Source organism: Alosa alosa, chromosome 20, assembly GCF_017589495.1.
Source record: "Alosa alosa isolate M-15738 ecotype Scorff River chromosome 20, AALO_Geno_1.1, whole genome shotgun sequence".
NCBI classification, from domain to species: Eukaryota; Metazoa; Chordata; class Actinopteri; order Clupeiformes; family Clupeidae; genus Alosa; species Alosa alosa.
This window is the reverse complement of record NC_063208.1, coordinates 5,058,195-5,068,194: the sequence shown is the minus strand read 5'-3', so window position 1 is coordinate 5,068,194 and position 10,000 is coordinate 5,058,195.

The window sequence follows — 10,000 nt, the reverse complement described above, 5'->3', positions numbered from 1 at the left end:
TCTGGTATCCCACGTCTCTGCTGTCCTCACCTCTGTCCGGCGAGGCCTGTGGGGGAAGCAGAGTGTGTGTTCATGGGTATTCAGTTTATGTCCCTCTGGCTGACGCTCAAACTCCGAGTCGTAGGAATGCAGACATCAGCACACCAGCCCGCCGACAGCAGGACCTCAGGAGTCTCAGCAGGATGCATATACCACGCAGCGGGCAGGACACTCCTCTGTAGTCTGTTCACATGTATGCGGCCAGATGCTCTGTTGTGTGTGTTTGTGTGTTTGTGTGTACTATATATATCAGGCCCTTTACACACATTATAATCTAACCTGTAGGCAGCCTGCCTTACGGCTGATTCAGACCGTCGACGTGGTGTGTGCATGAGTTCTGTCTCGTTTCTGTGAGCGTTTTATGTGAGCATTCATACCAGAAATGTCTCAGATGCAGCGCTGCTACGGCCCGCCTGGTTATTAAAACATCTCTTCGCTGTTTCTTTTGGCTGGAAACGCTTCCAACACGCTTGCCTGTCGCGCGAACAAATAGGCGCCGGTCCTACTGTATTTCTAGCTGGCATGCGTTTTCAGCGTGGCTCGAGCCGTGCCTGAGATGTGCGTGTGACGCAGGCAGTATGTAGGCTCTTTCCTGTTAACATGGCCGCCGAAATGAAAACAGAGGTAAAGCAGCTGCCACGCATCCGGTGTGAATCGGCCGTTACTGTATGTTTTCATCCAAACTTGGGCAGCCGTGGACCAGTGGGCTGCGGCTGAAGTGCCCTTGAGCAAGGCACCTAACCCCTCACTGCTCCCCGAGCGCCGCCATTGTAGCAGGCAACTCACTGCGCCGGGATTAGTGTGTGCTTCACCTCACTGTGTGTACACTGTGTGCTGTTTGTGTTTCACTAATTCACCGATTGGGTTAAATGCAGAGACCAAATTTCCCTCACAGGATCAAAAAAGTATATCTACTTATATACTTATACTTATACTATACCAGTTTCTGTGTGAGGTATAAGCCACAGAAGACTTTCACTGGGCACAGCATTTTAGCTGCAGACTACAGGCGATGAAGTGGAAGAGAAGGTCTGAAAGCCGATAAGTGCAAAAGACGCCGTACTTCCGGCATCGATGATTTGAGGCATTTCACACATGTCCTCCACAAATCCTATCCACTGTCTTTTTCAGAAAAGCTAGGTGTCCATGAGAGCAGTCCTTTAAAGAGCAGAGGTGTGTTAGAGAGCTCATGTCATCTAATCAGTGATGTTTGGACCTGCAGGGTCTCAGTCACAGTGACCGGCTGGCACGGCACACACTGACCACTCTGGCACTGACGGATCACCAATATCGACCCAGATGGCAGAATCAGACTCCTGCCACCATTAGAGGTTGTTATGGTGATAACCATAGTCTCCACCATAGAGAACCAGACTCTTGGATTCAAGGATCTTTATTGTCATTTCAACATTTACATGTATGCAGGAGGAAGGTGGCCTCTGTTTCCACTATTATGCAACGAATGGACCCCCATGCTGGGATGAGAGAGATGTAGCAGTAGGGGTGTGTGTATAGGGGGGTCTCTGGGAGGATAAAGAGCCTCCATGTCCTCCTCTTGGTTACATCACATACAAGACATGTGTTACACACCAGTGTGTGTGTGTGAGAGAGGAAGGGAGAGAGTGAAGGGTTGTTGAGGAGAGATATGTCAAGAGCACGAAGCACACATAAAGATGATGATTTCATTTTTTATTTTTCAAAATGAAAGCAGAGTCCCCGAGCAAGGCTGTGCATATTCTGTGAATTTACATAGATTCAATCAAATTAATTAATTTTCAAGATTACATTTTTAGATATTACAAGACTAGTGTCACAATAAGGTCTAAGGAGACATTCTTGTTCTTTCACCAGCACTGAATGAATTCCCAAGGCTTTTTGGGACTAGATTATAAAGAAAGCCCCAGTCCTAAATACATCATCACGTAATTATTTAGCAAACTTCACTTCACAGCCTTGATGACAAACCAACGGATCTCATCTACACACACAGATATCCAGTAAACTTTAGCTAGCTAATTTATGCATGTTTGGCAGTGTTGCCACAGTAACCTTGAAAAAGTAATCTGATTACTGATTACTGCTTAAAAAAGTAACATAGTTACTTTACTGATTACTTGATTTTAAAAGTAACTAAGTTAGATTACAAGTTACTTTATTAGTTACTTTCAGCAGCTGCCGAAAACACCCCCACCGCCTCAACATAAAAATGATAACCGGTTTTGCCAATACTCACTATACTGGAAGTGCATTTTAACAATGTATAGCAGACATCCCAACCTAACCTACTTAGATACTGAAATGCAGATGTTTGTTCAATAATGTCTAGTCAGTACACCAAATAAGGAAGGCCTATCGATAGAAATTGTGATAGTAAAATATGTAGATTTTGGTAGTTTGGCCTTTTCATGTAGCCTTGGCAACTAGCCATCTAGTATAGGCCTGAGTAATATGCAAATTAAATTACACTTGTTAAACTCACCTCAACAAGTCTTTTGCAATCATTTAACTCGCCGTGAGCAATGCTAAAGTCACTGTTACAAACAGTGCAGTGTGCAATACTATCATTATGTTTTACTCTTATGAGACAATTGGGTACACTTTTGTGTAGTCTGATGTGAAATGGGTCTTAAATGTTCCTTTTTGAGGGGCACTGACTCTGCCATGACGCTCCTGTTCCTAGATACTTCTCGGGAGAGAAGAGATATAAGCCCACCTACACTGAAAAATGATTGGTTGATTTAGCAAAACAGACCAGGATGCTCTCTGTCTTGGATGCGCTTGCAGGCACACACGCACCACTCCTCTCTCACTCCCTCTCCGTTGTGTGCGTGTTAAACTTAGATGCACACGCGAAGTCCGGTCTGCCTTGCGTGCTCTTGTTCGCTCTAGGTTCCGGGAGATTTTATGTAATTTGCGGGCGTCAGGATATCAATATGTGGGAGACTCCCAAAACTTCGGGAGACTTGGGATGTCTAGCTAGACAGCACTTTGTCACCAGCACAGAATGTACAACGTACCTTAATGTTGTCATGTTTAGCTGACACAAACTCAAAATAATGACTGTATAGATAACGTGCATCTCTCTCCTCCCTCCATTGTTGTTTACGTTTGTGTCACTGCGTGGTTTTACACGTGAGTTGTCCTCATGCTGAAAAGGTTGGCATAGCCTACATGACGTTAATCCCAGAGACAAGAAGAAAGCAAAGAATATATCTTTTTACTAAGGAAAATGACAAAAATAGTAACGCACAGTGATTTAGATAAGTAACTTTAATCTGATTACTGGTTTGTAAATAGTAGCGCGTTAGATTACTCGTTACCGAAAAAAGTGGTCAAAATAGACTAACGCGTTACTAAGTAACACGTTACTGGCATCACTGATGTTTTGGTCACATATAACAACATCAAAATAGTCTACACAACATCCCACTCACACACTATTTAAATATCATACCATAAATGGTGGGAACCTTGATTAAGATGATCTTTTTAATATATCACCCAAAACACAACAGCTCTAAGACATCAGCATTGCTTGAAAAATAATGTTGCCGTCTTATTTTTCTACCACATACAATAGATTCTCCACTATGGAGAGAAACGAGTGTGTTATTTGGATGCTGGTCTACATATTTATAATTTGAAACTGCGTCAGGGCCCAGCCTCACACCCGCTCCAACACTGCCGCTCAGCTGCTAAAGCCCGGCCGGAGACAGGCCACATAAATGGAGCTGGACTCAAGAAGGCTTAACATTCACACGCATTCCAGGATTTCGGCTACAATTGATTACCCACAGACACAAAGTGAAGGCTAATACATATTGCAGAGGTGTCGTACCAGGCACTGCAATGTTATGCCCATTATTCTTTATTATATTTTTTTTTTCAGGGTGTGCACATTACCTCTTGTATTTACCTGGAAGTAAATCAGAATTGGACCTTGGATGAGATTCCAGTTTCTACGCTGTCCAGTCCTTGCAGTGACCTCTCATATCCCTGCTTGAATACTTCTCCAACAGGCCATCATTCAATTTCCCACCATCGCCTGTTCTAGAATAGTATCCCATTGTAAGTCTTGCTCCAAAAACATTATTGCATTGTGAAGTATTGTGTCAGATCCTTCCATGTTTTTTTTTGGGCCAGGGAAATAATAAATATTGAGGACGGACAGTTTCCATGGCACCTGCCTTTGCAGTAACCTCTCATATCTATGTTCAAACACTTCCTCAATATGATATCACTTAATTCTCCACTGCTGCCTGCGTTAGAGTAGCCAGCCACCCATCGTGAGCCCAGCTCCAAATTAAATGTGAAAAATCTGAGTGTAAACACAGATGTGGGTCGTGGGCAGTGCACCAGGGCTAGTCCCGAGGTCTTATTTGGACACCTGGTGAAGAGATATGTGTGCACTGGACACTGGGATGAAGCCACAGCCCCCCGCCCACACACACACACACACACATGCACACACACGCCGAGCACAACACTTAGCCCCTGACTCCCGACTAACAAAGACTTCAAAGTCCGCCACCGCCATCTTGTTATAGATCCTCCATCATCCTGCCAAGGTCACTACCTGAAGGCCGAAGATTGAAGATGATTCCCAAACATGTTCAGCTGGAACACCTCCTGATCCTTGTGATCTTTGTGATCACTGTGTCTTCCCGTCTGTCAATCTAAAAACTCTCCAAGCTTTTAAGCTTTAAAAAGCCTCCAACAAATTAGGATAAATTTGAGCCTGACTTCAAATTGTGCGATAGTGGAAATGACATGATAGTGGAATAATTATGCACAGATAATCCAATATATTAGTGTTTATAAGATCTACTGGAACAGCATTCAATGTATTAGATGTGAAACAGATGAAGCTCATGGGGTGAATGAGTCAATAATAAACAACCTCCTGGTTCTTTGGAAAATGTGTCTTTGAATCATGCCCACTCCTCTCACACATTGAGCAGTTATCTAACCTATTCAGTCTTTCATTCCTTGCACTAACAAAACTCTACTCATTCAACTATTCATGTATGCAAAACTCTCTCCTGCATTTGAGCGAATGCATCCAAAAATGTTGACCTTGGGTCAAGAGCTTGAGGCCATTTTGTTCATGTCTGTACATGATGTTTCTATATTGGAGTGTTTTATTATTCATATGTATGGCAGCTATTATTATACATCTTAATAAATAAAAAAACATATTAAAACATCATGCAGGGGCATGCCCCCTAAAATTGTTGACAACAGTTTGTTAGAGTGAGAGTGCCAGGTCAGAGCTCACACACACACACACACATACATACACACACACGCACACACACATACATACACACATACACACACGCACATACACACACACACGCATGCCCACACACACACATACATACATACACACAAACACACATACGCACACGCATGCACACACACACACACATACATACACACACACACACACACACGCATGCACACACGCATACACACACATACACACACACTCACGCACACGCATGCACAAACACACACACACACACTCACGCACACGCATGCACACACACACACACACACAATACACATTTCAATTCTGCTAAGGGCCTTACAAGTGTAGAGCCAGCCATGCACTTAGTTACGAGCTCCTATGTCCAATCCTCTGACCAGGCCACGGCCATGGAGAAGGCTCGGGTTCCAACTGGGCTTTTTACTCTCCGTGAGTAATTGGCTTTTGGACATGCTAATCCTTGGTTGTTAGATTAATTACACACACACACACACACACACACAAAACACATGCAAACACACACACAAACACACACACACACACACACACACACACAATTGTACACACGCACAAAGCAAGAGATGTTTAACGATGCATTTCTAGAGAAGCCTCCAGGGCACAGTTTCCCAAAAGAGTCGTTGAACAACCACCATGATAATCACGAAGAGAGTGAAAGTGTTCTAAACAATACTCAATCTCTCCATCATTTAACAACCCCAGTTGTTGAATGATGTTTTTGGACAATGCACCCCGTGATTAGGACCTGCAGTATTCGCAGCAGATGCTCATCAGTGCCAAGTCAAGACTATTAGAGACCGGAGAGCAAGGCTATAACTGCACTGCAGTGTGTATGTGTGTGTGTGTGTGTGTGTGTGTGTGTGAGTGTGTGTGTGTGTGTATACATGTATAGGCTACTGTACTATATTGTGTACTGTACGCTGGCATATATCCCACCATATACTATGTCACCATACACACACTCCATACCACCACTATGTCTGAAGCACCTGACACACTCATTTATTAGCTACAGATACTGTGGATATCTAGGATAGGTACAGCCAAGTGAATATCCCAACTTCCACTCAAGCAATTACTATCGTACTAAGTATAACCCAGTGAGGTGTTTTCTCCTTGAACAGCACAGCACAGAACAAAACTGCCAAAAATGAAGTTGGTTTGTACCCAAAGTCTTCCATACTTTCTTTTTTTTCCTTTTTGTGTAGAGCGAAAAACCTTCTCACGCTCTCTCTCTGTCTCTCTCTCTCTCTCTCTCTCTCTGTCTCTGTCTCTTTCTCTCTCTCTCTCTCTCTCTCTCTCTCTCTCTCTCTCCAGCGTCTGCCACAGTTTCCTCCCAGTGGGAAGACGTCCTCAGTATTTACAGTGGCTGCTACGCTGTGGTTCTCCGCTGGTGCTTCTGGTCTTCCTGTCACGAGACGACAGTAAAACACCACCTGTCGCCTCCCTGACCAGACAGAAGAAGGCTCACCCCACAAATCACCACTGTCTCCGAGCCCACATGCAGGGCAGAACAAAGCATCTATTATTGTTCATTATATGTGTAGCTCTGTGTAATGTACATGATATATATCAATGGGAAAGGTAAGCTTACTATAAGTTGAATGTAGGAGTCAAGACTTGGCACATCCCTGTGATGAATTGCAGTAGCTACAGCATTTCTGACACACACACACACACTCAGATTACACACACAAACACACAAGTGTGACAGTAACCAGTATTGTGTGTACTAGCCATACTTCTTACTGAAATTTTCCCTCCATCATTAGACAGGACAGGCGTGTATGTGTGTGTGTGTGTGCTGTTTGTGTGCTGTGTACAGTATGTGTGTGTGTGTGTGCTGTTTGTGTGCTGTGTGTGTTTATGTGTGTGTGTGTGTGTGTGTGTGTGTGTGTATGTGTGTGTGTGTGTGCGTGCCACGCGCGCACAGTTACTGAGTTTTTATTGTGTGTGCGGTGTGTAAAACACAACTACTGAGATCTGCCCCATCTGCGAGGCGTACATTTGCGATCCATTAATGTATTCTTGACAAGCACAGAGATTAATGGGACTAGGGGGATTGATATGTGCATCAGCCAAGCATGTTCGTGATTAGCAAGGCGTTAATTAGTGTGTCTGATCCTTTGTGCAGCAGCCAAATGTGTTAATTCCTTGTGTTTCATGGATTGAGATACAATCCACTCGGTATCAGGGTACCGGGGTAACACACACACACACAGACACACACACACAGACACACACTCCCTCACTGACACACACACACAGACACACACACACACACACCACAATTTCATTCCTGCCAGTGATGCGAATCCTCCTCCTCGTTACAATTAAAGCGATCTGCTCCTCTTCCATCATCATCAATCTGTCTGAGTGATTCCTGTGTCATCCTGCCACAGGTCTCCTCACACACACACTCACACACACACACACACACACACACACACACACACACACACACACACACACACACGCGCGCGCATGCACGGCGGTGGAGAGAGATGGCTCTGTTTGGTGGCGAGGGGCTGGTACATTAGAGTGATAACTCAGCGTGGGCGTAATGTTCCCTGTGATGGCGGTGGCGCGAGGCTCTTGTGCAGAGATATTCAGTGGGAGAGAAAGGGCCATTTAGGGAGGTAATGGCTGAGCAGGTAGGCCTTACTAACGCACAGGGCCTTGGACTCTGCTCAGGCATGATCATTAGATAGCTCTCTCTACCTCCACCTCTATCTATCTATCCCTCTCTCTCTGTCTCTCTCCGTCTCTCTGTCTCTCTCTCTCTCTCCCTGTCTCTCTGTCTCTCTCCGTCTCTCTCTGTCTCTCTCTCTCTCTCTCTCTCTCTCTCTCTCTTTCTCCCTCTCTCTCTCTCTCTCTCTCTTTGTTCTTCTACATCTATCGCTCCTTTATCATTCTGCTCCATCTTTCTTCCGCTTTTTTTGTATTTCAAAGTGAAATTCATTTTTTCTTTCATTTCCAATTCAAACAAGCTTTATTGGCATGGCAGTTACCACAGCAATGCATTGGACACACACTGTCTGCCTCCCTTCCTCTCTCATCCCTTCCTTCCTCTCTCACTCCCTCCCTTCCTCTCTCACTCCCTCCTTTCCTCTCTCATCCCTCTCTCCCTCTATGCTATGCAGGACTCCATCTGCTGTGGCTGTGCACAATTTAAAAATGGTCACTCTCCTAATCAAGGAGAGGACTTGTGAACAGCTGTAGGCAAAACAAAACATATGGTTGTTAGGGCAACTTGTCGGAAACACCCAATACTGTAAAATACTTTCCATCAACCTTAGCTGCATTATAGCCGTCCTATGTGAATGGAGAGGAAAGCCTAAAGTACCCCTTCCAGAGAATGCATTTCTTATCCAACTTTATGCAGGTTTTACGTGCCTACACTCGGGATAGAAATCCAGAGGAACTGAAAAAGATGGAGAATGGTTATTCAGAGGAAACACACACACACACACACACACACACACACACACACACAGGTGTGTGCACACATACAGACAGACAGGCGCTGGGATGTGTGATAGCTTGGCTCAGTGTGCAGGGGAACACAGGGGAGCACATTAGGAAGGCTGGCTCTGTAGGAAGGTAATGAGTCCCTCCGTGGGTTTTATCTCTGACTCTCACTGTCAATCACAGCCCGGCTTTATCCATGCATCCATCCACTCAGGAGTAAACAAATAAATAAATAAACAGAAAAACAAATTATGCATTTGCATTTAGAGAGGTCTCGAGTGAGAGGTGATCCATGTGTTTATGACTTTATCAATGTACTGTATGTGTGCCAGCATGTTTTGTATACATTTCTGGTCATGTACATACAGTGAGTGTCTGTGTAGCATAGGGACCACTTTAATAAGTCTTGGTTGTGTTGCTGTGAAAAAATATCACTGTGTTAAGCCTATCGCCTATGTTTTTAAAATGACATTCTCTTTACCGTGGTCAGATTCAGATTTTATTTGTCACATACATCGCTGATCAAGTTGCTATTTTTACTGCTTTTGAAAACGAGGTGACGAAGCAGCACTCATCGGGGAAATGGAGCCCTAGTCTGGATCTTCCCTGGATGGGAAGTTGTGCTTGGGATGTTTTCTCTCCAGTTTCCATGAGCCTGCCTTTAGAGAGCCTCTGTCGTGTCCTCCGTTCCTTCGCACACACTTCAGCACATATGGTTTTAGTCCCAGTCCAAGTCCCCCCCCCCCACTCCCCACACACACACACACACACAGGACGCTTTCCTCAGAAGTGCGTGTTGAAAAGCACAACCAGGTGCCCTTCTGCAGGAGAGGAAACTAACTAGGGGGGGGCAAGTGAGAGTGCCAGGTCAGAGTTCACACACACACACACTCACACACAATACATATTCCAAAGTTATGCAAGCGGATATTCAGTGAGGAAATGCATGGGAGTCAGGGTATGCTTTAACAGAATGCACAGAAACACACACACACACACACAAAATTACGATGAACAAAGTGAAGGCCATTTTCCAAAAAAGCCAATAAAACTCAGATGCCATGATTTTGCATAAGCATTAAATCAAATCAATGTTCCAATGACTTTTGCTTTGATGTGGGCAGGCACGTGTGCACACACACACACACACACACACACACACACACACACACACACACACACCTCAAACCACAGTCTGGT